We start from the raw sequence: 22,651 nt of genomic DNA, 5'->3' as shown, positions 1-22,651 counted from the left end.
CCCATTTGCTTAAAAGCTATTTATTAAAATTGAAGCCTTGCTGTCTCTTTAATAGCAATTAAAAAAAACCGATTTATTTATTTTAGAATAATAGGTGACTTTCCTTTGTTTATTTATTGTGGAGCCTTGTGTCCATGAAGGTGGACCTTTAGTATTTGTTTGTTTCCTTCCTGTCTACAATTCTACATCTCCCATGAGTGAGGTATGAGATATGATCTATGGATTGGGTATACACAAACCAAAAGGGAGGTTGCAGAATGTGAATCATTCTTCTGTTGAAAAAAAAAAAGTGAGGGCAGTTTTAAAAGTAAAAGAGCGGAGTTCTTTGCTGGAAAAGATCTTTCATAGGTTCTCAATATAAAGTCAGCAGTTTTACAAAACTAATTGTGACCAAAGATTTGGCTCATGATAAGGCCAATGCAGTTGGTGTTTTGAGCCAAAAGATTAAACCTTTGAGTTATTGAAAAAAGCAGAAGTACATCTTTCACTGTAGTGGGATACCTGCATTTATTATAATTCAAATTGTTCACTTATTTTTATATTTTAATTGTCACCATAGAACCTTGATTGCTTTAATGATCTTGGTGGTAATTCCTTAAAAATAATCACACTAATAAACTTTTAATGGCATGTGTTTTTAAATAATTGATTGAAAAGAGTCTGAATATCTGTTTATCCAGTAGTCTATAATAGCTTCTTCACTAAACATTTAATCTATTGAGTAAATAATGTGTGTTTCAAAAAATGTATTCTGTATTTACATAATAGACTTCAGGTGTAATAAGAAAACAATGTGTATCTTACAAATTCTTTAAGTATGTTTTCTTCAATAGCAGAAATTGTCACCATTCATTGAGGAAAGAACACACACTTGAATTATCTAAATAGATGGATATGAAAGATCTTGTCTTGGATGGACCCTATTAAGGCTTATCTTACTGGTCTCTGGTTACATAGTACATTCTGTCTTTTTTACTTCCTAAAATGTGTCTGATGGGCTCTGAGATAAAATTTTTAGAGAGAACAAAACCCTCAGAAACATGAACTTTTCAGAAGAGAGGAATACCTTTTCATTTTCAATATGTGTTATGTCCTTCTGAATTACTATTTCAGGCTTTTAACCTAAAGTTTCTTCTCCTCTGGAATTTCTCTTTTTACATATTCATATTTGAGGCAGAACTGACCTGGGATGGTTGTCTGGACACTCCTCTGCAGGCAAAGCCCAGTGGTCAATAAAAGCATGAGAAAAGCAGCATGACCTTGGGCAAGTGATTGTTTCTCACCTGTAAAAATACGAATAGTAATAGGATGAGGCTCATTGGGTTGTTGAACACATTAAATGAGTCAATACATTCAAAGCACCAAAGAGGTTGGAGCAGAGTAAGCACTTAATGAATGCTAGCTAGTGTGTCTGTTTATTTGTCCTTATAGAGCATGACCATCTTCACTAGACAGATATTGACAAAATATTCTATTCAAGGTAATAAAAACTTGGCAGTCTAAATTTTGACCTTTGTATGAAAAGCTTTTGAAAGTGAAGTCAGTAAAGAATCATAAACCACTAGGGGAAGTGTCTGATACGTCAGGCAATCCACAAAATATAGCTGTTTTATTCATGTGAAATATGTTAATTTGTCATTTTATATTCAATTCCCATGTCTTTTTTTTTTTAACTTTTTATTTTCTAATAATTTTAGGCATAGAGAAAAGTTGTAAAATAGTAGGGAAAGTCCCCATATACCCATCACTCAGCATCCCTTAATGTTAATATCTTACGTAACCATGGGTCAGTGAGTTATTAGAACTAGAAACTAAAATCAGTGGAATACAATTGACTAAACTTAAGATGTTATTTGGATTCCACCAGTTAATGGATTTCATCCGTTATTTGGATTTCCATTATTGTTCTCTTTCTGTTCAAGGCCCCAGTTCAGGATTACACATTGCATTTTGTTGTCATGCCTCTTCTTTCTCCTCCAATCTGTGAAAGTTCCTCAGTCTTTCTTTGATCCCTATGACTAGGCACTTTTTTTTTTTTTAATTGAGGTAAAATCACTATAGAGCATTATGTAAGTTTCAGGTGTACCTTATAACTCAACATGTGTATGCACTTCCAAGTGGTCACCATTAAAAATTGAGTTACTGTCCATCACCATACAATTGACCTTCTTTGCCTGCTCTCACCCAGCCCACTTCCCCTTTGGTAATCACCCATCTGTCTGTTCTCTGGATCTGTGAGTTTGTTTTTGTTTTTGATCTTGGCAGTGTTGAAGTGTATTGGTCAGTTATTTCATAGAATGTTGCTCAACTTCGGGTTTTCTAATGTATTTTATGATTACATCAGTATTATACAATCTTGGCCAGAATATCACAGAAACGATGCACCCTTCTCACTCTATCATGTCATGGGGTATGTGACATCGATATGTCTTTTAACTGATGATATTCACTTTGGTAACTTGGGTAAGATGGTAATTGCTGGCTTTCTTCCCTGAAAATTTCCTGTTTTTCCCTTGGTGATAGCAAGGTAAATATCTTGAGGGTGCTGCTTTGAGATTATACTAATACTATATTTTTTCTCAAATTTTCACCCACTGATTTTAGCACCCATGTGTGGAATTTTACCTGCAACAACTACTACTGTGGTTTTCTGGTGGAGATTTTCTGTTTTCCTTATTTCTTCCACATCGAATATTTGGAATTTTTCTGAAACTAAGAGCTGCTCTTTTCCTTCCCTTTTTAATTTAATCACTTATTTATATCAAAATGAATTCATGAATATTTCTTTTAATCTATAGTTTATAAGGTACTACTGCCACAAGTTGTTTCCCTTCCCCCCCTCAGATTATTCCAGTTGTGGCCAATGGGAGCTCTTTCAACACTTCCCCCTCCTATTTTAAGACTTCCTTTCTCTCTTATACCACAAGATGTTCCAGACTCATCTTGAATTGAAGGAGCCCTGGTTCTTTTTATTGGGCAGTGATATTTAGGCACCAAGATCTAGACTCTGAGAATGTTCATTACTGCTTCAGGTGTCATGGCTTCTGGGCCACGTCAGAGAGCAAAGCTGAGAAATATATGTATGTAAATACTAGGTCATACATATAACCACATCTGCTTATGGATTCTTAAATCACTTAGAACTGTCATTTTTTTTTTTAATGACCACAGAAGAAAAGGGGTGAAAGTTTTTTTTTGAGACAGTTAGTACATTTGCATAGGTAGAAAAATAAAGTAGGAAAAATTTAAAGATGGGATTTCACACATATCCAGGATAGGACTGTGAACTTATTGTAATATTTTAGAGAAAATCTTCAGAGAAATTCCTTGATCTATGAAACAAAAACATATGGGATTCTTCACAATCCTTGTGTGTCAGTGACTTGGGGACCTGGTGATAACTCACCTTGAATTCCACTGTCACATATTTGGCAACTTGGGAACAATGTTGAATCATTTACCTAAAAAAATGTAATAAGTAAGTGGGAGAATATTTTAATAACTGGGTGACAGCTTAATGTTTATATGTGCTAAAGAAAACATTTTGCATCTGTATTTTGAAACCATGGTTCGTTTCTGTTCAAATATACATGAATTTGCTAAAAAAATCAATAGTTTCCAAAACTTCATTCATATTTTAAACACCTGTGTGTCTCATGATGTTTACATGATCCCTACTTTCTTGGTTACTTCTTAGTGTTTACATAAAAAAGTTAAAAATTTAGGGGCGCCTGGGTGGCTCAGTGGGTTAGGGCCTCTGCCTTTGGCTCAGGTCATGATCTCAGGATCCTGGGATCAAGCCCTGCATCGGGCTCTCTGCTGGGCGGGGAGACTGCTTCCCCCACCCCCTCTGTCTGCCTCTCTGTCTACTTGTGATCTCTGTCAAATAAATAAATAAAATCTTTAAAAAAAAAAAAAGAGTTAAAAATTCAGAAATAGACATCTTCTTAACCCCACAGAATTTTGTCTTTTTGTTTTAAAATATCAGATAGAAGTGATCTCAGGATTGGTTTTTCTAAGAGTTAATTCAATTAAGATACTTTTTTCTTTCCTTATTTCTTCTACAAAAATTGTTTAGATAATTATATAACCCTCTTTTTTTCTCTTTTCCACCGTTTTTTCCTTCCTTTTTTTTTTTCCCTTTTTCTGCATAACTATTGTTTCCTTTTTTCATGGTAAATAAGCAAATAGTTACTATTGGAATTAATTGCTACATGTTAGAATGGTCACTATTGATTATTGTACAATGTAAATTTGGAGTTAATCAACACTTATTCCTACCTTACAATTTATATTTAAAGTCTTATCATTATTTCCAGAAGTCTCTGGAAAGATTGAAGTTATGAGAGCCAAAAGTCAAATGGATAAATGGAAATTAAGGAAGAACTAAGTGTAGGATTGCTGAGGGAGAAGGAAAGTGAACTAGAGAATGAGTCAGACCTCCACTTAATGTGTTCATAAAACTGGTGGCTTTCATAGGGCTGACATTACACACCAAGCCACACACAGGGAAGCAGTGAATCTAAAGCTGAGCCTGTGGCACTTCCAGTTCCTGTTGGTATATCATAAAAACCAAATTGTATGAGAAGCTTTCTAGGGTGCATGGTGGGTGGGGATTAGAGATCGCTTAATGCTTCTTTTATCAGTGGCTCTTTGATTTCGAATTTTTGACTCAACATAATGTTTCTTTGGCTATTGGTGATCCCAACAGCCACCACAGAAGTGGTGAGTATCAACAATGTCACCTTCAGGAGTAACCTCAAGATTACTCCTTATAGTAATGTCTTTACTAGTTGAAAGTCAAGTTAGTCACTATAGCAGACCCTGGTGGTATCCTAGCCATATCCTAAGGGCACTGACCTCTTGACACCAAAGCCTGCTTATTGAGAACAGCTGTGACTGTCTTCCAGAGCACAGTTTTCTCTGATTGTATGCTCACCTTGGCCAGCATGTAGGGCAAGCCAGAATTGTTGTGTGTTTGTGCCACTGGGAGCATCTATCAGCCAATGATAATCGAAGGTTTAATAAATACACCCGACTTCTTCCCTGGTTAGAATAACTGGGTGAATAATACATTATATCCCAGACTTGCCAATGGTTCCAGTCAACCACTTGAGTTTAACTGGAACCTGAACTTAAGTTGAAGTTCCAGTTGCCCACTTAATCAGTGATGTGCCCTCCTTCCTTTCCATGTTTCATGCCCTAATGGCCTACTGGTTTTTCCCGGGATGACCTACTAAATAAACCACTTGTATTCTTTTTTTTTTTTTTTTTTAAGATTTTTATTTATTTATTTGACAGACAGAGATCACAAGTAGGCAGAGAGGCAGACAGAGGGGAGGGGGCAAGCAGGCTCCCCGCTGAGCAGAGAGCCCGAAGGTGGGGCTCGATCCCAGGAGCCTGAGATCATGACCTGAGCTGAAGCGAAGGCAGAGGCTTAACCCGCTGAGCCACCCAGGCACCCCTAAACTACTTGTGTTCTAATTCTTGTCTTGAAGTCTGCTTTTGAGAGAACCTAAACTATAGCCAAATTTAAATGATCTCTTGGTATAAGAGAGCTTTCAAATCACTTGCCTCTGCTGTGCTGCTCCTATATGTTTACTTTGCTCCTCTGGCCTCTGGTCCACCTGATTCTTCTGGAGAGGTTGGGAAGGATTCAGGGAGCAGGGTAGAAGGTAGTGGGGATAATAGAGTCAAGGCAGGGAAGAGGAATCATGTGTTTATTGAGCACCTGTTGAATACAGGCTCTGGGCTGTATCAGGTGCTTTGCAAAGGTTATCTCGTCTCCTTCCCTTGACAGCCCTGGGAGAAGAGGGTATATGTGGTATTATGTCTGTTTTGGAGATAAACTGATATGCAGAGGGCCTAAAAGATGTGCATAGGGTTACAAAACTGCTAGTGAGTAGAACTAGGTTTGGGACCTAAGCTTGTGTGTGCCTTTTCCTACCCGCTCCATTGCCTTCCTAGAGAAAGACCAGGACCAACAGCCAGAAAACCTGGGTTTAAATTCCAGATCTTCTATTTAGGAGTTGTATGGTCTTGGGCAAGTACTTTAATTTCTCTGAAATTGTTTTCTTATCTATCAAGATAAAACATTTTGTTTACTCTTAGCCAGTGGGTGCATTGAAATCATTTTGTTCTAGACAGAAAAAAAAAAAAAAAAAGTATAGATATATTTTGCCGGAAGAGCTCTTGAAAACTATGGCTGGGCAGGAAGGGGTGGGGCTGGTGGAGAAGAGTAGTTTACTTTTAAACTTACGGCTTTTTGGTAATCACTTGTGTAAATAGCTCTGCAGTGATGAGGCAGAGTTGTGTATCTGAGCAAGTTGACCTTGTCCTTTGAGGTGGCCAAGCCATGGATCTGAACTGCCTCAGTGTCATGAAAAACTCGGCTCAATCATGGCTGTTTTTTTTCCGGGGGTCAGTCAGTGGCTTAATCATCATGTGGCCTTTCATTTCATATTTGTCACTGTCAAGTTGACTTTGTATTCTGGAAAGCTTCCAGCATTCATTACCATAATGACAAAGAGAAGTTCATATCCCCAGCACCGAGACTTGGAAAGCTGCTCAGAGGGGCCATCCTTGCTCTCAGTATTTCTCCTTTCCACCTGAAGAACCTGCTAACATATGTATTTTATTTGAGTCTATAAGATTGGAGCCATGATCTTGTCCAGAGTTGGCCTGCAAGATAGACAGGATTGATAGCAAGCTCACTGTGGCACTAATTGATTTATTATTTTCTTTTGTTTCTTCTCACCTTGGGAGCCACTTGTGGGTGTGTTGCAGTCAGTCAGGAGACGTGCAAACTCACAGGTTGATTCCTTTAGTAGCTGTGATAGGCAAAGGATTTCTAAGAAGATCTTCTCTTAAATGGAAACCTGGCATTTTGTTTTGTCTATTGTAATGCTCTTGGAAGAAGAGCATTTTGCACTGACTTACAGAGCTTCCTTTATGTGACTGATAAACCTGAGTTCGTGTTTATTAGACAGAGGCCAGAGTGTGGACTTTATGCGAAGTAAAAGAGCCCAACTTTCATCCAATACTTTCTAGAGCAGGCTGGAGGCCAGTCTGTATTCTCACTTGTCACTTTCTTGCCTGCTACAGGCTTGGGAGCTATCCAGGAACACTTCATGATGCAGCTCAAACACAGATGTCTCGAGAAGCCCTAATCCAAAGTGAACCTTTTATAAATAATAAACAGCAAATAGGCTCCATTTAGTTATATTAACCCCCAAATAGGTCAGGCATGTTGTTTAAAAATGCAAAAATCACAATAAAAAAGATTCCCTAGATGCAGAATTTGATGTGTATGTGCAAATTTTCTGGACGTGGTACAGGAAAAAATAGCCCACACCTATGCTTCACTACTTAAAATATTTATATATTATCTCGGAAAAGTGCTACTTTTGAAGTGCTATTTATTATAAGCTGATAGAACTCAAGGGCTCTCTGTCCTCCTAGAAGCCCTTATCTTTCCTGATTGCTGAGTAGTTACTGCTAACTTTACTTTCTGAGACCTGTGGAGTCCTCAAGAGAATTGTAGCTTCGTGCCAAAATTTTCGAGATTTCTTGCTGAACAACTTGGCATTTGTTTGCGATCCTCTTTAGTTTCATCAATGGGTCTAATTTCACATGTTAAGAATCTTATTGTTTGCCAGCCAAAATACAACGGCATAGTTCAAAACTATTTATACAATTCAAAACATTTTTTCATTTGGAGCTCAGTTAGCTTGCCTTTCTACCTCAATTGTATATTAACTTCTCTTCTTTCATGCCAGGAATAATTAGACAATTAAGTGCTGATGCTCTGGAAATGAAAGGGCATATTTTCATTGAAATTCTCACCTACAAAAATTCCTAGTCTAATTCACATTGCCCTTAAAATCAAATGAGTAAAGTGTTCCATTGTGAACTCTAACATATAGATCCTAAAGTATTTACACTCAGACAAAGATATGGTATGGTAATTCATTTGAGCAATGGCACTAATTACTTTTTCCCAAGGAAGAGTAATTCTTGTAATTAAAAATATACAGAGGTTGGGGGAGACATTTCTGTACTTTCTCATTTGCTTATGACTCAGCCATTACCCATGTCAATCTGTGATTCTCTTGTAATGATTTCAAGAGTATATAAAACTGCATGATGTCCCACCAGTAGTTAGAGAGAGAGAGAAAGACAGGCTTCATTACTGTGTTGAAATCTCCTGACCCTTTAAAAACTAGTTACTTCTTTTAAGTCTTCATTTAATTCTTTCTCTTTTCTTCTCTACCTCTAGAATTGCCATAATTAGGAGATGAAGTAGAAGCCCAGTTTCGTTGGGATCCAGCTATATATCTGGCTAGGTATGCAGTGCTACCCCCATTCAAATCTCTTAAAAAAAGGAACTCTTCAGGTTTTAGGGAAGAGTTCCTGCCTCCTCTCACCAACACATGCCTTCCTTCCTGTTACTTTACCATGTTCTATTTGTTAGAAGCATGTCAGTACGTCCAGCCCACACTCAAAAGAGGAGAATTAAGTTCCACTTCTTTCAGGGAAGAATGTTGAATAATTTGTGGGCACAGTTTGAAACCACCGGAATCCTGGAGAAGGATTTCAGGCAAAGGAATGGTGCAGCTCTTCAGTAGAAAAAGGTTGGTCTAAAAATAGGGTTCAGAGTATGCTGATACGAGGAGAGACTGAGTTATTTGATTATAATCTCCTTTACCCACTAAACCTGAAACCCTATTAAGGCAGGGACCACATCATTATTGATTCCCCAGCACTTCAAACCCTTGCATGTAAGAGGTGCTCCTTAAATATTTTTAGAATGACTGAATCAATGAATAAGTAACTCAGTAAATGAAAAGTTAACGAAGAATGAGTGACTTGGTTATGTAATTTGAGAGATAGCATGTCACAGTGGGATGGATAGAAGATCCTCTCTGGAATCATACTGCCTGAGTTCAAATCTGGGCTCTACCATGTACCTGGTATTTTCTTGGGAAGTCACTTAATCTCCCTAAGCCTCAATGTAAAAATGGGAATATTAATAGAACTTATCCCACAGAAATATTATAAGAATATGATCTCTCTGATATGACGAATTTGTGAGGCAGGGCGGGGGGTCGTGGAGAGTAGGGAGGGAAAAAAATGAAACAAGATGGGACCGGGGAGGGAGACAAACCATAAGAGACTCTTAATCTCAGGAAACAACCTGAGGATTGCTGGGTGGTAAGGGGGATGGATTGGGTGCCTGGGTTATGGACACTGGGGAGGGTATGTGCTATGGTGAGTGCTGTGAATTGTGTAAGACTGATGATTCACAGACCTGTACAGACCTGGCACAAATAATACCTTATATGTTAATTAAAAAAAAGAATTACATGATATTGGTTACTAGGTATAATATTGGATATATAGCAAACACTTAGTGTTATCTATTATTATAAGTATTTTTAATACTCATGTTCTACAGGTATTAAATGGTAGAGTCAAGATGTGAATCCCTATCTGTTTTATTTAAAATCCCATAGTCCTAATTTTTGCACCTTTAAGATTGGAGGTAATACTACTCTTTCATGGGTAGTAAAGTTTAAACTCATTGGGCTCCTTTAGTCAATATTTTTATATAAAAAGTACTACAATATTTGGGTTTCACCAAGTCCTGGGATTTTTTGTTTGCTTGTGGTGGAAGATGATGGGGCTTCTTGAGATTTGCTGATATAGCTACTTTTTCAAGGCTAGTTCTTAGAAAATAGCAGGTAATATCACCAGGACCACTTTAGAGAACACTTATTTTGGCTGACTAAGATACATAGCAAGATCAGTAGCAGCAGCAAGAACCCACTCTAATTTGTGCTTACAACCAAGAGACCCCATGTACATATGTTGGTGAACAAGTGAGAAACCTTTCAATGTTTGTGGGTAACTGTTTCTTCTGTACTTTTTATTTTATGACATTTAGTCTAATATGGGGAAGAATGGATCAATGTGTCAGTTATCTATTGATGAGTGACAAATCACCCTAAACTGTAAAAGCTTAAAACAATAACCATATAATTTACTTGCCAGTCTTTAAATCAGCAATCTGGACTGGGCTCTCTGCTGGCCAGTGCTGCTAGTAGGTCTCACCTGGGTTTGGATGGCTGAAGTGGAGAAGATGGTCTAAAATAACCTTGCTCACATGTTGCTGGCCCTAGCTATGGGCTGGACCATGTTTCCAACATCTAGCTAGAGATTATTTGCATCATGGCAGTCCAAAGAGGAAAAGTCCCAGTGTGCCAGTGCTTGTATCATGTTTACAAATACCCTCTTGGCCAAGAAAATCACATGGCCAAGACCATATTTAAGAGGTCTTTTATTTATTTATCTGGCAGAGAGAGAGAGAGAGAGAGAGCGAGAGAGGGAATAAAAGTAGGGGGAGTGGGAGAGGGAGAAGCAGGCTTCCCACTGAGGAGGAAGCCCCATGCAGGGCTTGATTCCATGACCCTGGGATCATGACCCGAGCCAAAGGCAGATGCTTAACGACTGAGCCAACCAGGTGCCCCTTAAGAGGTCTTTTTTAAAAGCCCATACTTAAGAGGTCTTTTTAAAAAATCTTTTTTTTTTTTTAAGGTTTATTTATTTATTTGGTGGGGAGAGAGAGAGCCTGAGTGGGGAAGGGGCAGAAGGAGAGAATATCCAAGCAGGCTCCCACTGAGTATGGAGGACGATGTGGGGCTCTATCTCATGAACCATGAGATCAGGACCTGAGCCTTATCCAAGAGTCAGATGCTTAACTGAGCCACCCAGATACCCTACCCTACACTTCTTGATGGGGGAGCTGCAGAGTTGCAGAGTTGCATTGCAAAGTTGCATTGCAAAGGGCTGTGCATTGTAAAGGAATGGGGAGGAATTATTGTGGCCATTTTTGCGAACAATTACCAACTACAAAATGGGAGATGGTTTCACGTTCATGTTTGGAAGGTGTGAAACAAATCCTTAAAATCTTTTGAAGGGTTTGCTGCTCAGAAATATATCTGGTACAGAATTGATTTGCATTGTACTTCTTATGTAGTGGCTTCAAGTGGGTTACTAGGGGACCACATGGTGTTAGTTGGTGATCACTGAAACCTTAATTCACATGCCCTGCTCATGGATGCTAAGATGCAAGCAGCTCTCAGTCTGCAGTTCTAGCTTGGGACTATTGGGTGGATGCAGAAGCCTTGTTTCTGCTTCTTAAAGACTGTATGTCTCCAGAGCTGGGAAAGCTTTGCTAATGAAACTTCATAGTTATGTTTTCCACGGTTTCTTAAGAAAATTAAAAACTCCAGGAAACTCTCAGAAATTTTATTTATACCATCTGACTTATAACACAGAACTCCTGATCCAGCTTTCTCAGGGAGCTGCCATGCTGTGCCCAGCCCATCTCTCTGACTCCCGACCCTGTTAGCTCTGCATCTGAGTGAGTCAGCTGGTTAGATGCTGAGCAGATGGGGGAACCGGGGTAGGGGGGGATAGGAACACAGGCCTAATTTCTGCCACAGCCAACCAGGCATCTTCATGGTGCCTACCCTGTTCCCTCACTTGTTAGAAAACGTGCGTGCTACTCCCCCCCCTCCACCACTCCTTGACCTTGCAGCAAAGCTAGTGACCCCAGGAAATCAGTCCCACGTGATTATGTGGCTGCTTCCTGGCATGTGTTGAGTGAATTTAGAAAGTCGGGGGCTTTCTAAAATGTTCCTGTCCTCATGGCATAGAGTGTGAAATCACTGTAGTTTGCACAATAGAGACATAGAACCTTAGGTTTTCAAGTAACTAGATCTTCTCTTGATATTTTGAATTGGAAGAAATGCAACATTATCAGGATAATCTCTCCTAAATTTGTGCCTCTAGGTTTAGTTTATTATGTTTTGGGACAACCAGCATCAATCATTTGGCAAATATTTCTTGAATCATTTTAAATGGGTTGATTTGTGTTAAACTCACTAAACTGTGTTTGCCACGGTGTCACACGTCCTCTGAAATTACATGTTCTCTTATGGATTTGGGGCTTGCAGCTGAAAAAAAGCTTATTGTCTTAAAGGCAAAAGTACAAATATTGTGGAAATTTGGGGGGCTAGCAGAAGAAGAATTTTTTATGTTAGCAGTTCCTAAACCTTTAGTGGCTGCTGATGATATTTCCTTTGCTATGGTACAGGAACAGAAAATACACTGCTGGGCCACTTTGTAGATTAGCTTTCATTTCTTGACATTTAACAACACAGTCTACATTTATCTTGGAACAAAAAATGAAGTTTGGAAACCAATTAAAATAAAAAAAAATAACTTAAAGGAAAAGGTGTAATATGTCTCTGGTAGCATCCATTTTCTCTTCTCTAAATAGAGATGCTAAAAATTGAGCCCCCCTTCCTAGACGTGTACAAAAAGGCTGTTTTCTCGCCAGGATGATGAATGAGATAGGTCAAGGCTAAGACACCCCCACCGCCAAATAAACCAAATAGCTGTGTTATGTTCCTTTCTTCTGTGCTAATACTGTAGACTTTGGGACTCTCCTAAAGAGAGGGTTTTGAATCCAGACATACATGCTACAAACGTAATGGTTATTCTAGTGGGTATCCCACAAGTATAGGCATGCCTACTTCTACAGTTAGTACATGCCCTGCTGAGGGGGGAGCCCTGAAGCTCATCCTAAACAGAGGGAGAGGCCCAGCCTCGATGCTTACAGAACGGCTGCGAGGCTGAGACCCTTGTGAATTAATCACAGTGGGCAGCTCTAGGGATCGATCACTTAATTTCATTGGGCATTAGTTTCCTTAACACCTGGAGAGCATGTAAGAATTCCCTAAGAGGCTTTTGGGTTTGCCCATTGCTGCATGTCAAAGTTTTCCAAAATGGGTTATGCAGGATTCTAAGCTCCTGATACTCCTGGAAGAGAAAAAGGATTTATGGCTAGAGGGCCCGTATATATTATTGTCTCCTTGGAGATTCGCATGAGCATGTTAAAGGTTCAGAGAAGCTTTACATAAAAACAACTGTTTAATTTTGAATGATCTTTCCTACACATATGTGAACACAGATTTCTTCTTCTCCTGACATGTCATAACACCCCACACTTTAAAGAAGATTACATATGGATATTCTAACTTCGATCCTTACATGAAGCCAGACTCTTAGAGAATGGATCTTATGGTGTTGTCTCCTTGCAGAAGACCATTTGCTCTGCTGATTTGCTGCTGTGCCATCAGCCTACTCAAGGGTTGTTTCAGGAAAGAAGAACAGGGAACTTGAATTATATTCATTGTGGGCATCTCATTCAGTGTGTAATCCACATTGTCACATAATACAACGACCCACAAAGAAATTTCTACTTTCTGTTTTGGACCTACATATTAATTTCTTCCATTTGCTATAACAAATTACCACAAACCTGGTAGACTTAAACAATGTGCATTTATTACCATATAGTTCTGGTGGTCAGAAGACTGAGATGGGTCTCCCTGGGCTAAAATCAAAGTGTTGGCAGGGCTCCAGGGCTCTGTTTGTCCTAGAGGCTCTGCTGGAGAATCCTTTTCTTGCCTTGCCCAGCCTCTGGAGGCTGCCCACATTCCCTGACTCATGGTCCCTTGACCCTCTTCAGAGCCAGCAATAGTCAGTCTAGTCTTCGTCATGATTCCAACTCTCTGGTTCCTCCCTCTGCCACATTTAAATGATCCTTGTGATTACATGGAGCCTACCCAGGTAATCCAGAATAATTTTTCTATTTTGAGGTCAGCTGTTAGCAACTTTAATTCCATCCACAACCTTCAATCCCCCTTGCAATGTAATCCAGTATATTCATAGGTTCTGGGGAAAAGGACACAGACATCTTTGGAGAGCCATTATTCTCCTACGACAACCCAGCAGACATGTCACTCTTTTTGCTTTGGCTTCTAGGCTGCTTAAAGTTATTTAGTAACTATGTAGACCTTCATCTTATTTTCCTACGACCATTTTCTTTTTTGTTCCTATACCCTCATTCCCTTCTCAAATTCATGTATATCACATGTGCCCACAAGTGTATAAGCCATGTTGAAATATAGTAGAAATTATTACTAACAGTGAACCTCTAGAATAGGGCTAGGCAAACTACAACCCATAGGCCAAATCTAACCACCTCCTGTTTTTGTAAACAAAGTGATTTTTTAAAAAATTTAAGATTTTATTTATTTATTTATTTGAGAGAGCGAGTGAGAGAGAGTGAGAGAGCACAAGTTGTGGGGGCGGGGTGTTGAGGGGCAGTGGGAGAGGGAGAAGCAGGCTCCCTATTGAACAATGAACCCAATGTGGGTCTCCATCCCAGGACCCTAGGATCATGACCTGAGCCAAAGGCAGACACTTAACCAACTGAGCCACCCAATGCCCCCATAAAGTTCTTTTGGAACACAGCTGCTGTTTCCTTGCTCCAAGGACAAGGTTGAATAACTGTGGCAGAAACGATATGGCCCACAAAAAAGACAATGGTTACTATTTGGCCCTTCCTAGGAAAAGTTTGCCAGCCTCTGGTCTTGACAATCTGAGTCATAATGCATGCAAGTCTCTCTCTTTTTGATGGAAAGGGAGATTTGGGGTCACTAAAATCCCTGAAACATGTTGCAGTTAGCTCTGTTGTCATTTTTAGGTTTTGGCTTTAGTGTAGTGGATTATAAAATAACCTGGGTAATTTTGGACAATGTGACTATAATCTAAGTCACTTAGGAAAATAAAATGATGTGTTTACTTTATTAAGTCAAGTTTTATCTACCTGTTTTCGAAAGGTTGAGCCATGCTTTAAGACATCATCGGTTACCACCTTGGTCACACACATAGACACACATACATGCACCTTGTTGTCCCTTCTGCTCAATTTCTACAAGTCTGAGAGGGAATTAACTGTGGGCTTTGAGTTTTTTTCTTTTTTTCTTTTTTTGTAAGATTTTATTTTTTTATTTGCGGGAGATTGAGAGAGAGAGAGAGCAAGCACAAATTGGGGGCAGAGGTGGAGGGAGAGGGAGAAGCAGCCTCTCTGCTTGATAGGAAGCCCGATGTGGGATTTGGTCCTGAGATCATGACCTGAGCCAAAGGCAGATGCTTAACTGACTGAGCCACCCAGGCACCCCAAGGGATTTGAGCTATTCTTAACATGTCACATGTCTAATGGAAATTGTACATATAATATACACGGCTGATGGTTTCAAAATGGAGAAATGACATTTTAATAAATACCATTTGTGTATCAGACAAAATTATAATTTTTGAGAATAAAAATGTTGGAAATCTCTAGAGTGTAGTCTGTTTCCAAATATAAAGCTATTGTTATTTATCTTTCTTTTATTTTTTCTACCTTTTTAAAGATTTTATTTATTTATTTGACAGCGAGACAGCAAGAGAGGGAACACAGCAGGGGGAGTGGGAGAGGGAGAAGCAGGCTTCCTGCCAAGCAGGGAGCCTGACGCGGGGAGCGATCCCAGGACCCTGGGGTCATGACCTGAGCCGAAGGCAGATGCTTAATGACTGAGCCACTCAGGCGCCCCTTTTATCTTTCTTTTAAATCAGTGTATAATATATAAATTATGAACTGTATAGAAGATGAAAGTCTTTATAACCAGTCCAAATGAAGTAGACTTGAATTTTCTTCTAAAGGATGTTTGCATTTGGGCAACCTCTCTTTCTATTTTATTCATTCATTCATTCATCCGTTCAATTTTTAGGTAATTCTGCCCAATGTCAGACTGAAACTCGCGATCCCAGGATTAAAGTTGCATACCCTACTGGCTGAGGCAGCCAGGTGCTCCTGAGCAATCTTTCTTTAAAGTAACGTTCTTATGTGCCTTATGGCTGAAAATCTCATTTTGAATGCAGTGTGTACATGGAAGGAAGCACTGAACATTACGTCTGGAGAAAAGGATCAGGTGCTTGTCATTGGCACCTTCTGTCTGAGAGTGCTTACGTTAGGTAATACGGAGTGGGCTTTGTAGTCAGCAAGGTGTTTTCTTTTCTCTTTTTCAAGTTTACTGAGGTATTACTGATCTACAAAAAAAAAAAAATTACAGGGACACCTGGCTGGCTCAGTAGGTAGAGAGTATGACTCTTTATCTCAGGGTTGTGAGTTTGAGCCCCATGTTGCGTGTGGAGATTACTTAAAAATAGAATCTCATTGAATCTTGGAACACTGAAAAAAAGAAAAGAAGAGAAAAGAAAACCACACGCAAAAATTAGAATCTTAAAAAAGAATTGCACACATTTAATGTATACATCTTAATGAGGTTAGGCATATGTGTACACCTGTGATACCATCACCACAACCAAGGTGCTAAACATAGCAGTCACCTCTAATATCTTTGTGTGCTTTTGTGGATTTCTTTGGCAAGAATATTTAACATATTTAAAGGTGCACAATATCAGTACTCTCTTATTAACTGGAGTATGTTGTACAGCAGACCTTAGAATGTATTCATAGTGGAAACTTCTTATACCTATTGAAAAACAATTCCCCTCTTCCCTCTCCCCAGCTTCTGGCAACCATCATTCTATTCTCGGCTTCTATATTTTGACTATGTTAGATATCTCATGTAACTAGAATCATGTGCATTTGTCCTTCTGTGACTGGCTTATTTCACTTAGCATCATGTTCTCCAGGTTCATGCGTGTTGTCACAAATGGCAGGATTTATTTCTTTTTTGAGGCTGAGTAATACTCCATAAGGTGTTATTATCTTTATAATGGCTCAGAAACAGTAAGTAAAGCCCAGGGCTCAGCTTGCTCCAGACTCTGATTGTTCTGAGTTATTTTTCATTTACTGCCTATTGGTTCTCCTTTTTCCTGGTTTTGGTTACCCTGTCCTTGGCTCTTCTTAATCTCCCCATGTTTCAATAACTGCAATTTTAATGAAACAAGCTTTTAAGGCTCATGCTTTGTTTTTTATTTAAAATTGATTTATTCATTTAAAAAAGTTTTATATTTTAGAGAGAAAGAACATGAGTGGGAGGGGCAGAAGGAGAGGGAGAGAGAAAATCTTAAGCAGATTCCACACTGAGCATGAGCCCCACGATGGGGCTTGATCCCATGACCCTGAGATCATGACCTGAGCTGAAATCAAGAGTCACATGCTTAACAGACTGAACCACCTAGGCACCCCTTCATTTATTCATTTTAAGTAATCTCTATACCCAGCATGGGGCTCAAACTCAGAAACTCTAGATTAAGAGTTGTGGAGGTGCCTGGGTGGCTCAGTGGGTTAAAGCCTCTGCCTTCAGCTTAGGTCATGATCCCAGGGTCCTGGGATCAAGCCCCCATCAGACTCTCTGCTCGGCGGGGAGCCTGCTTCCTCCTCTCTCTCTCTCTCTCTGCCTGCCTCTCTGCCTACTTGTGATCTCTGTCAAATAAAAAAATAAATAAATAAAAATTAAAAAATAATCATCATTACTTAAAAAAAAAAAAAAAAGAATTGTGTGCTTGTCCCACTGAGCCAACCAGGCTCCATAGTTCACGTTTTATTTTTAAAACTTAAACTTGTCCTGCTTCATTCATTTGGCAATATCCTTCTACCTTGGTTTTGGAAAATGATTGTTAAATCTGGTTTGTAGAGTGACCTGTAGTTTGATCAGTAACTATTTATTGCCCTTCTAAAACAACTGTTGTCTTCAACTAAAATGCTTTTTCCTTCCACAAGCTCCTAATGTGCATGTCCATCTCAGTCTCAGAATAATGGCAAGATGCTTATGGAACCATTTATACCACGTTTGACCATCTCAACGTTGGTTTCTCTGCTTAAAAATAAATAATAGTAGGTTGCTTTCTCCCATAAGACCAGATATCCACCAAGAGGTAGTCCACTTCTGGTCTAATGCTGTATTGAATAACCAAAACCTTTGTAGTCACTTTCTGCTTCTGCTATTCTTGCTGGATTTCTGGACTTGTTATTTCTTATTTGGCACTCATTCTTGGCATACATGATCTTTTTCCTAGGTTCTATTTCATCTTATTTGCATGATGCTGGTGATAAGAGGTAAACCATATAATAATATCCAAGACACTTATCCCCAAACAGAAACACAAGTGAGGCAAAAGTTCACTCAAATTCTGATCTTTTGCAAAAAGGATATAGTTTTAGATTGGCTGTTTTTATACTAAAATTTTAGGTTATGGTTAGACAAATTTGCATAACAAACTCCTACCTGAGTTTCATCCTCAACGTAGAATTCTTCTGTAATTACTCCTAGGGAAGAAATTTGCTGTCACTTACCTTGTAGTTTTCTCAGATGGAGACCTGTGAGAAAATCACAAAAATTTTCCTCTTTTTTCATAAATAAGTGCTTAAACTACTCATTAATTGGAATGTATACATCATTGGATTTAATATGAAGTGAATTTCTATTCAATCCGTCATCTACCTTTTTGGGGGGAGGGAAGGGCAATGAAAGTGCTTCATAGGCTCCCTTTTCAATTAGAAACAGTACTTCCATTTTGAGATGTGAAGCATTCAGTGTTCACTCTGGCCATGACCTCCATGGCTTGCAGATTTTTATCAACTTCCCACTGAGAATGCCTCATTTTTAGCCGAGCACACATATTACCACTGTCAATTCTCCTTCATCGGTTTGACTGCTATTTTTTTTTTAGATCTTTTCCTTAAGCCAAACCTTTTTCTTTTTACAGACTTCTGGATTTCTTGAATTCTTCTGTGAACAGAAGAAGAATAAATCAAAGAAGAACTCACCTTGGTATGTATGTACATCCCATTGGGGATGCTCTAGATTTACCCATGGAATCCTCTTCAGAGTGCCTTTTTTTTTTTTTTTTTTTAAATTCAGTAGTCCAAGTTTGATTTCAGCAGGAAGGGTGTTCTCCTGTTTGATTTCTTAGACATAGTGATACTGAATATTTGTGACATGAGAATGAACAACTTAAATGTTAATGGCTTTGCTTCACAAACTCCTGAGTATTTGTTCTGTCATGAATTTGACCTTTGTTACTAGGACTTTGATGCCCTCTGCACAATAAGAAGTATTCATCAACTACTCAACTTTTGGTTCTGGAAAAAATCAAACCAGTTGCTAAAGAGTCTGTTGGTGTGTAGGTAGGGACAGTTGGCAATTTTAAAGCAAGGTATTGTTGATAATTCTAGTGCTTAGTTATGGCTGGTTATGATGAGGGTCATGTGGATGACTCATTGGTGGACTCTGTGTTGAGACTGAGTGTATCTCTGGATCCCCATTATTCTAGAAATGAATGAAGCAAGTAATGGGGAAACCTATAGAGTAGTGAAATAGGATGTTGTTTGCAATTCATTGGATACTTCTTGGAATTCATTTCCATTTCTGTAGCTAGACCTGAGGATATGGTAGATGTACTCACCAGAAAATTGTGGTTTGTGTTTTCCTACATAAGGAGAAAGAAGGGAAGAGAGAGGGAGTTTGAGTGTTAGGGCATGTTGGAAGCAGAACCAAATTGACATTTGCTATTCCTAAGCCTCTTTGCTATTCCAGAATTCTTTTGACCCTGGGAGCATTTCACTGCCCAGTGAAACATCTTTCTTCTTGCCCTAAAGTATACAAGGCCATATTTTGTATTGCTTTGGTATATATACTTCTCCATGCTATGATTTGAAAATACCAACACTGTTAAAAAAGAGCAGGGACTTAGTTGAATGCATCAGACATTCACTTGATGGAGTGTTGAGTAAACCAGATGGTTGTTATCAAATGCCTTGATAAAATATTTTAGAAATCAGAGCTGTTTCTCATTAAAAAAATAGCCCCTCCGGAGGGGTTTGCTTATGACTTTCTCCATTTTGTTTTCATTTATTTCAAATAGTTTTTAAGATATAGTATATCTATAAGCACATGCCACGTTAAAACTATAGATTTCAAAAAGTCAGTGAGCTTGACCCCAGATACCTGATCCCTGTCTGTGGTTCCTGGTCGCCTGGTGGCCTCCTGGTTATCAGAGCAACATCTGCTTAGATGGAGTATTGACATTTGTGCACTTCGGAGCCCAAAACACTCGAATTTTCCAACAATGAGAACATTGGATGTTTCTCTTTGTGTGTGCTAATGGTATAGACTGATTTTGCAGAATCACTGCAGCAAGTTGTAAATGATGTATGAAATGAAAAATTCCTGTCCAGTGCACAGAATGAATATATACAGTTCTATGCAGTCACTGCAGCACTGGGCTATTTGTTTTAATATTTCCTTCAGACATATAGTAATTTTTTTGGTGAGTCATATCCAGATGCTTGCCATTGGCACAAAAAGCACAGATTTCCTTTGTATATATCTCAAATGAATTTCAGTCATGTATAAGTATGCTTAAATTAATAGAATACTGGATTTTACAGGACTTGAGCTTAAAAAAAAGAATATTTTTAGGAAAACAGTAGCAATATATTTGTCTTGAAAAATTTGAGAAATGTGAAGAGCCTAAATATTAAAATCATTTAATCCCATTATGAAAAAATATCCTTCGTTTACATTTAGTATATATCTTCTAAGGTTTTATCCCCTGTGATTAGTTTGCATTCCTAAAAGAAATTATGCTATTAATTTGTTTGTAAAGTTTTAGTCCTGATTACCCCTTAGACTTGGACGTCTTTCTGTGACTTCTACAATTTAATTTTTAATCACTGCATACTCTTCAAGTGCATGGCGGTAGTTTAAAGAAATTTTACCCATTCCTACTGAACAGTGGAAATGTAGGTAGTTTTGAATTTTGGTAATGTAAATAATTTCCTGTATCAATGCTGCAGTGTTTATGTAATTGTTGTCATTTTGGTATATATTTAATAATGCCCATCTTGCCTCTGCCTTCTCTTTCAAAATTATCTTATCTATTTTTTCTGTTTTTCTGTTGGATTTTTTTTTCTGTTGGATTTTGATGATACTTGGATAAAAATGTAAATGATTGGAGTAGATTTGGCATCTCCATAATAATATTGAGTCATTCCATTGGAGAACATTGGGTGTCTTCCCATTTTTTGGTGGATTTTCTCAGAGGTATTCATTCTTGCATATCAGAAATAAACCTCTCTTGGTTGTGATAGCATTTTATTTAGAGTTTCTGCATATGATGTCTAAGTTATATCTGTAAAGTTCTCTTTTTGTGCCATTTTAATTACGTTTTTTGAACAAGGGAAATTGTAGCCTCACAATATCAATTAATAAAATTTCCCCATCCTCTCCAGTCCTCCTCCCCCAGTATCATGTTCTGGAGCAGTTTAAGTACAAGAAATAACCCCTCTTCTTCTTTAGATGTGATAGAATTAATGTCTGTGCCTGACTCATTTGGGGGACAAATTCTTTGAAACCTCTAATTTCCTTTCAAAGGTATTGACATATTTAGGTTGTTTTCTGTCTCTTATTGAATCAATTTTGATTAATTTATATTTCCCTGTTGAAATGCCAGTTTATCTAGAGGTGAAATTTGTTAATACAAATGCATACAAAATATTCTGTTACCATTTAAAAAATAATCCTATAAATCTATTGTGAAGTCCCTTTTCTCATTCTTAATATGAATAACTTAATGAGCTTTGCCAGAGGTATTTTTGAAGAACCAGCTTTTGAAGCCACTTACTATTTCCAGTTTTGCTATTTTCTTACTAGCTTTTTTTTTTTTTTTAAGATTTTATTTACTTATTTGGGAGAGAGAGAGTATGCGCAATAGGAGAGCATGAGCAGGGTGGAGGGGAAGAGAGAGAGGGAGAAGCAGACTCACCACTTAGCTGGTAACCCTATGCTAGGCTCAGAGCCCTGGCATCAAGACCTGAGCTGAAGACAGACACTTAACCAACGAGCCACCCAGGTGTCCCTCTTACCAGCTTCTTAAGTTGCATGCTGGGTTGATCTTTTTTGTCATTTATTAACAAAAATATTTCAAACTATGAATTTTCCTATGATTCCCATTTTAGTTGCACCACATACCTTTTGATTCTTATTTTATTTATTAATAAACTGAAGTGGCATTTTGATATTGTCTATGACCCCCCAATTTTTTAAAAGATGAATTTGAAATTTTTAAATGGTTGAATTTTAAAATTCCATCTGTTACAATGAATTTCTAGTTTGATTTGATTATCTCTGAAGTAAACCTGTTATGATGTTTTCTTGAATTTTATTGGCATTATCTTTTTTTTTTAAAGATTTTATTTATTTATTTGACAGACAGATCACAAGTAGGCAGAGAGGCAGACAGAGAGAGAAGGGAGGAAGCAGGAAGCAGGCTCCCTGCTCAGCAGAGAGCCCGATGCGGGGCTTGATCCCAGGACGCTGGGATCATGACCTGAGCTGAAGGCAGCGGCTTTAACCCACTGAGCCACCCAGGCACCCCTTGGCATTATCTTTGTAGAAGGGTATGCCTGATGATCTTTAGGAAGGAGTGCATGGGCACTGGAGATAAAAGTTATTTTATTTAGAGAACTTAATCTTATTAATTATATCATCAAGCTGTTCTGTCTCCAGCTCATTTTTTGTCTTCTTTGATCTTCTTTGACCAACTGTGAGGAAAGTTGAAGTCCTTTATTAATTTGTTCTTACTACTCTGTAACTTATTTATAGGTAAGATACCTTATTTATAGATAAGATAGATATAGATAAGATACCTATAGATAAGTTAACTTATTTATAGATAAGATAAATACAGAGATATTTGTTTTCTGTGAGTCAGCACAGTA

This window comes from Martes martes (assembly GCF_963455335.1).
Source record: "Martes martes genome assembly, chromosome: 17".
In the NCBI taxonomy this organism is placed as follows: Eukaryota; Metazoa; Chordata; class Mammalia; order Carnivora; family Mustelidae; genus Martes; species Martes martes.
The sequence above is the reverse complement of the archived record's forward strand: the minus strand, read 5'-3'. Positions refer to the sequence as shown.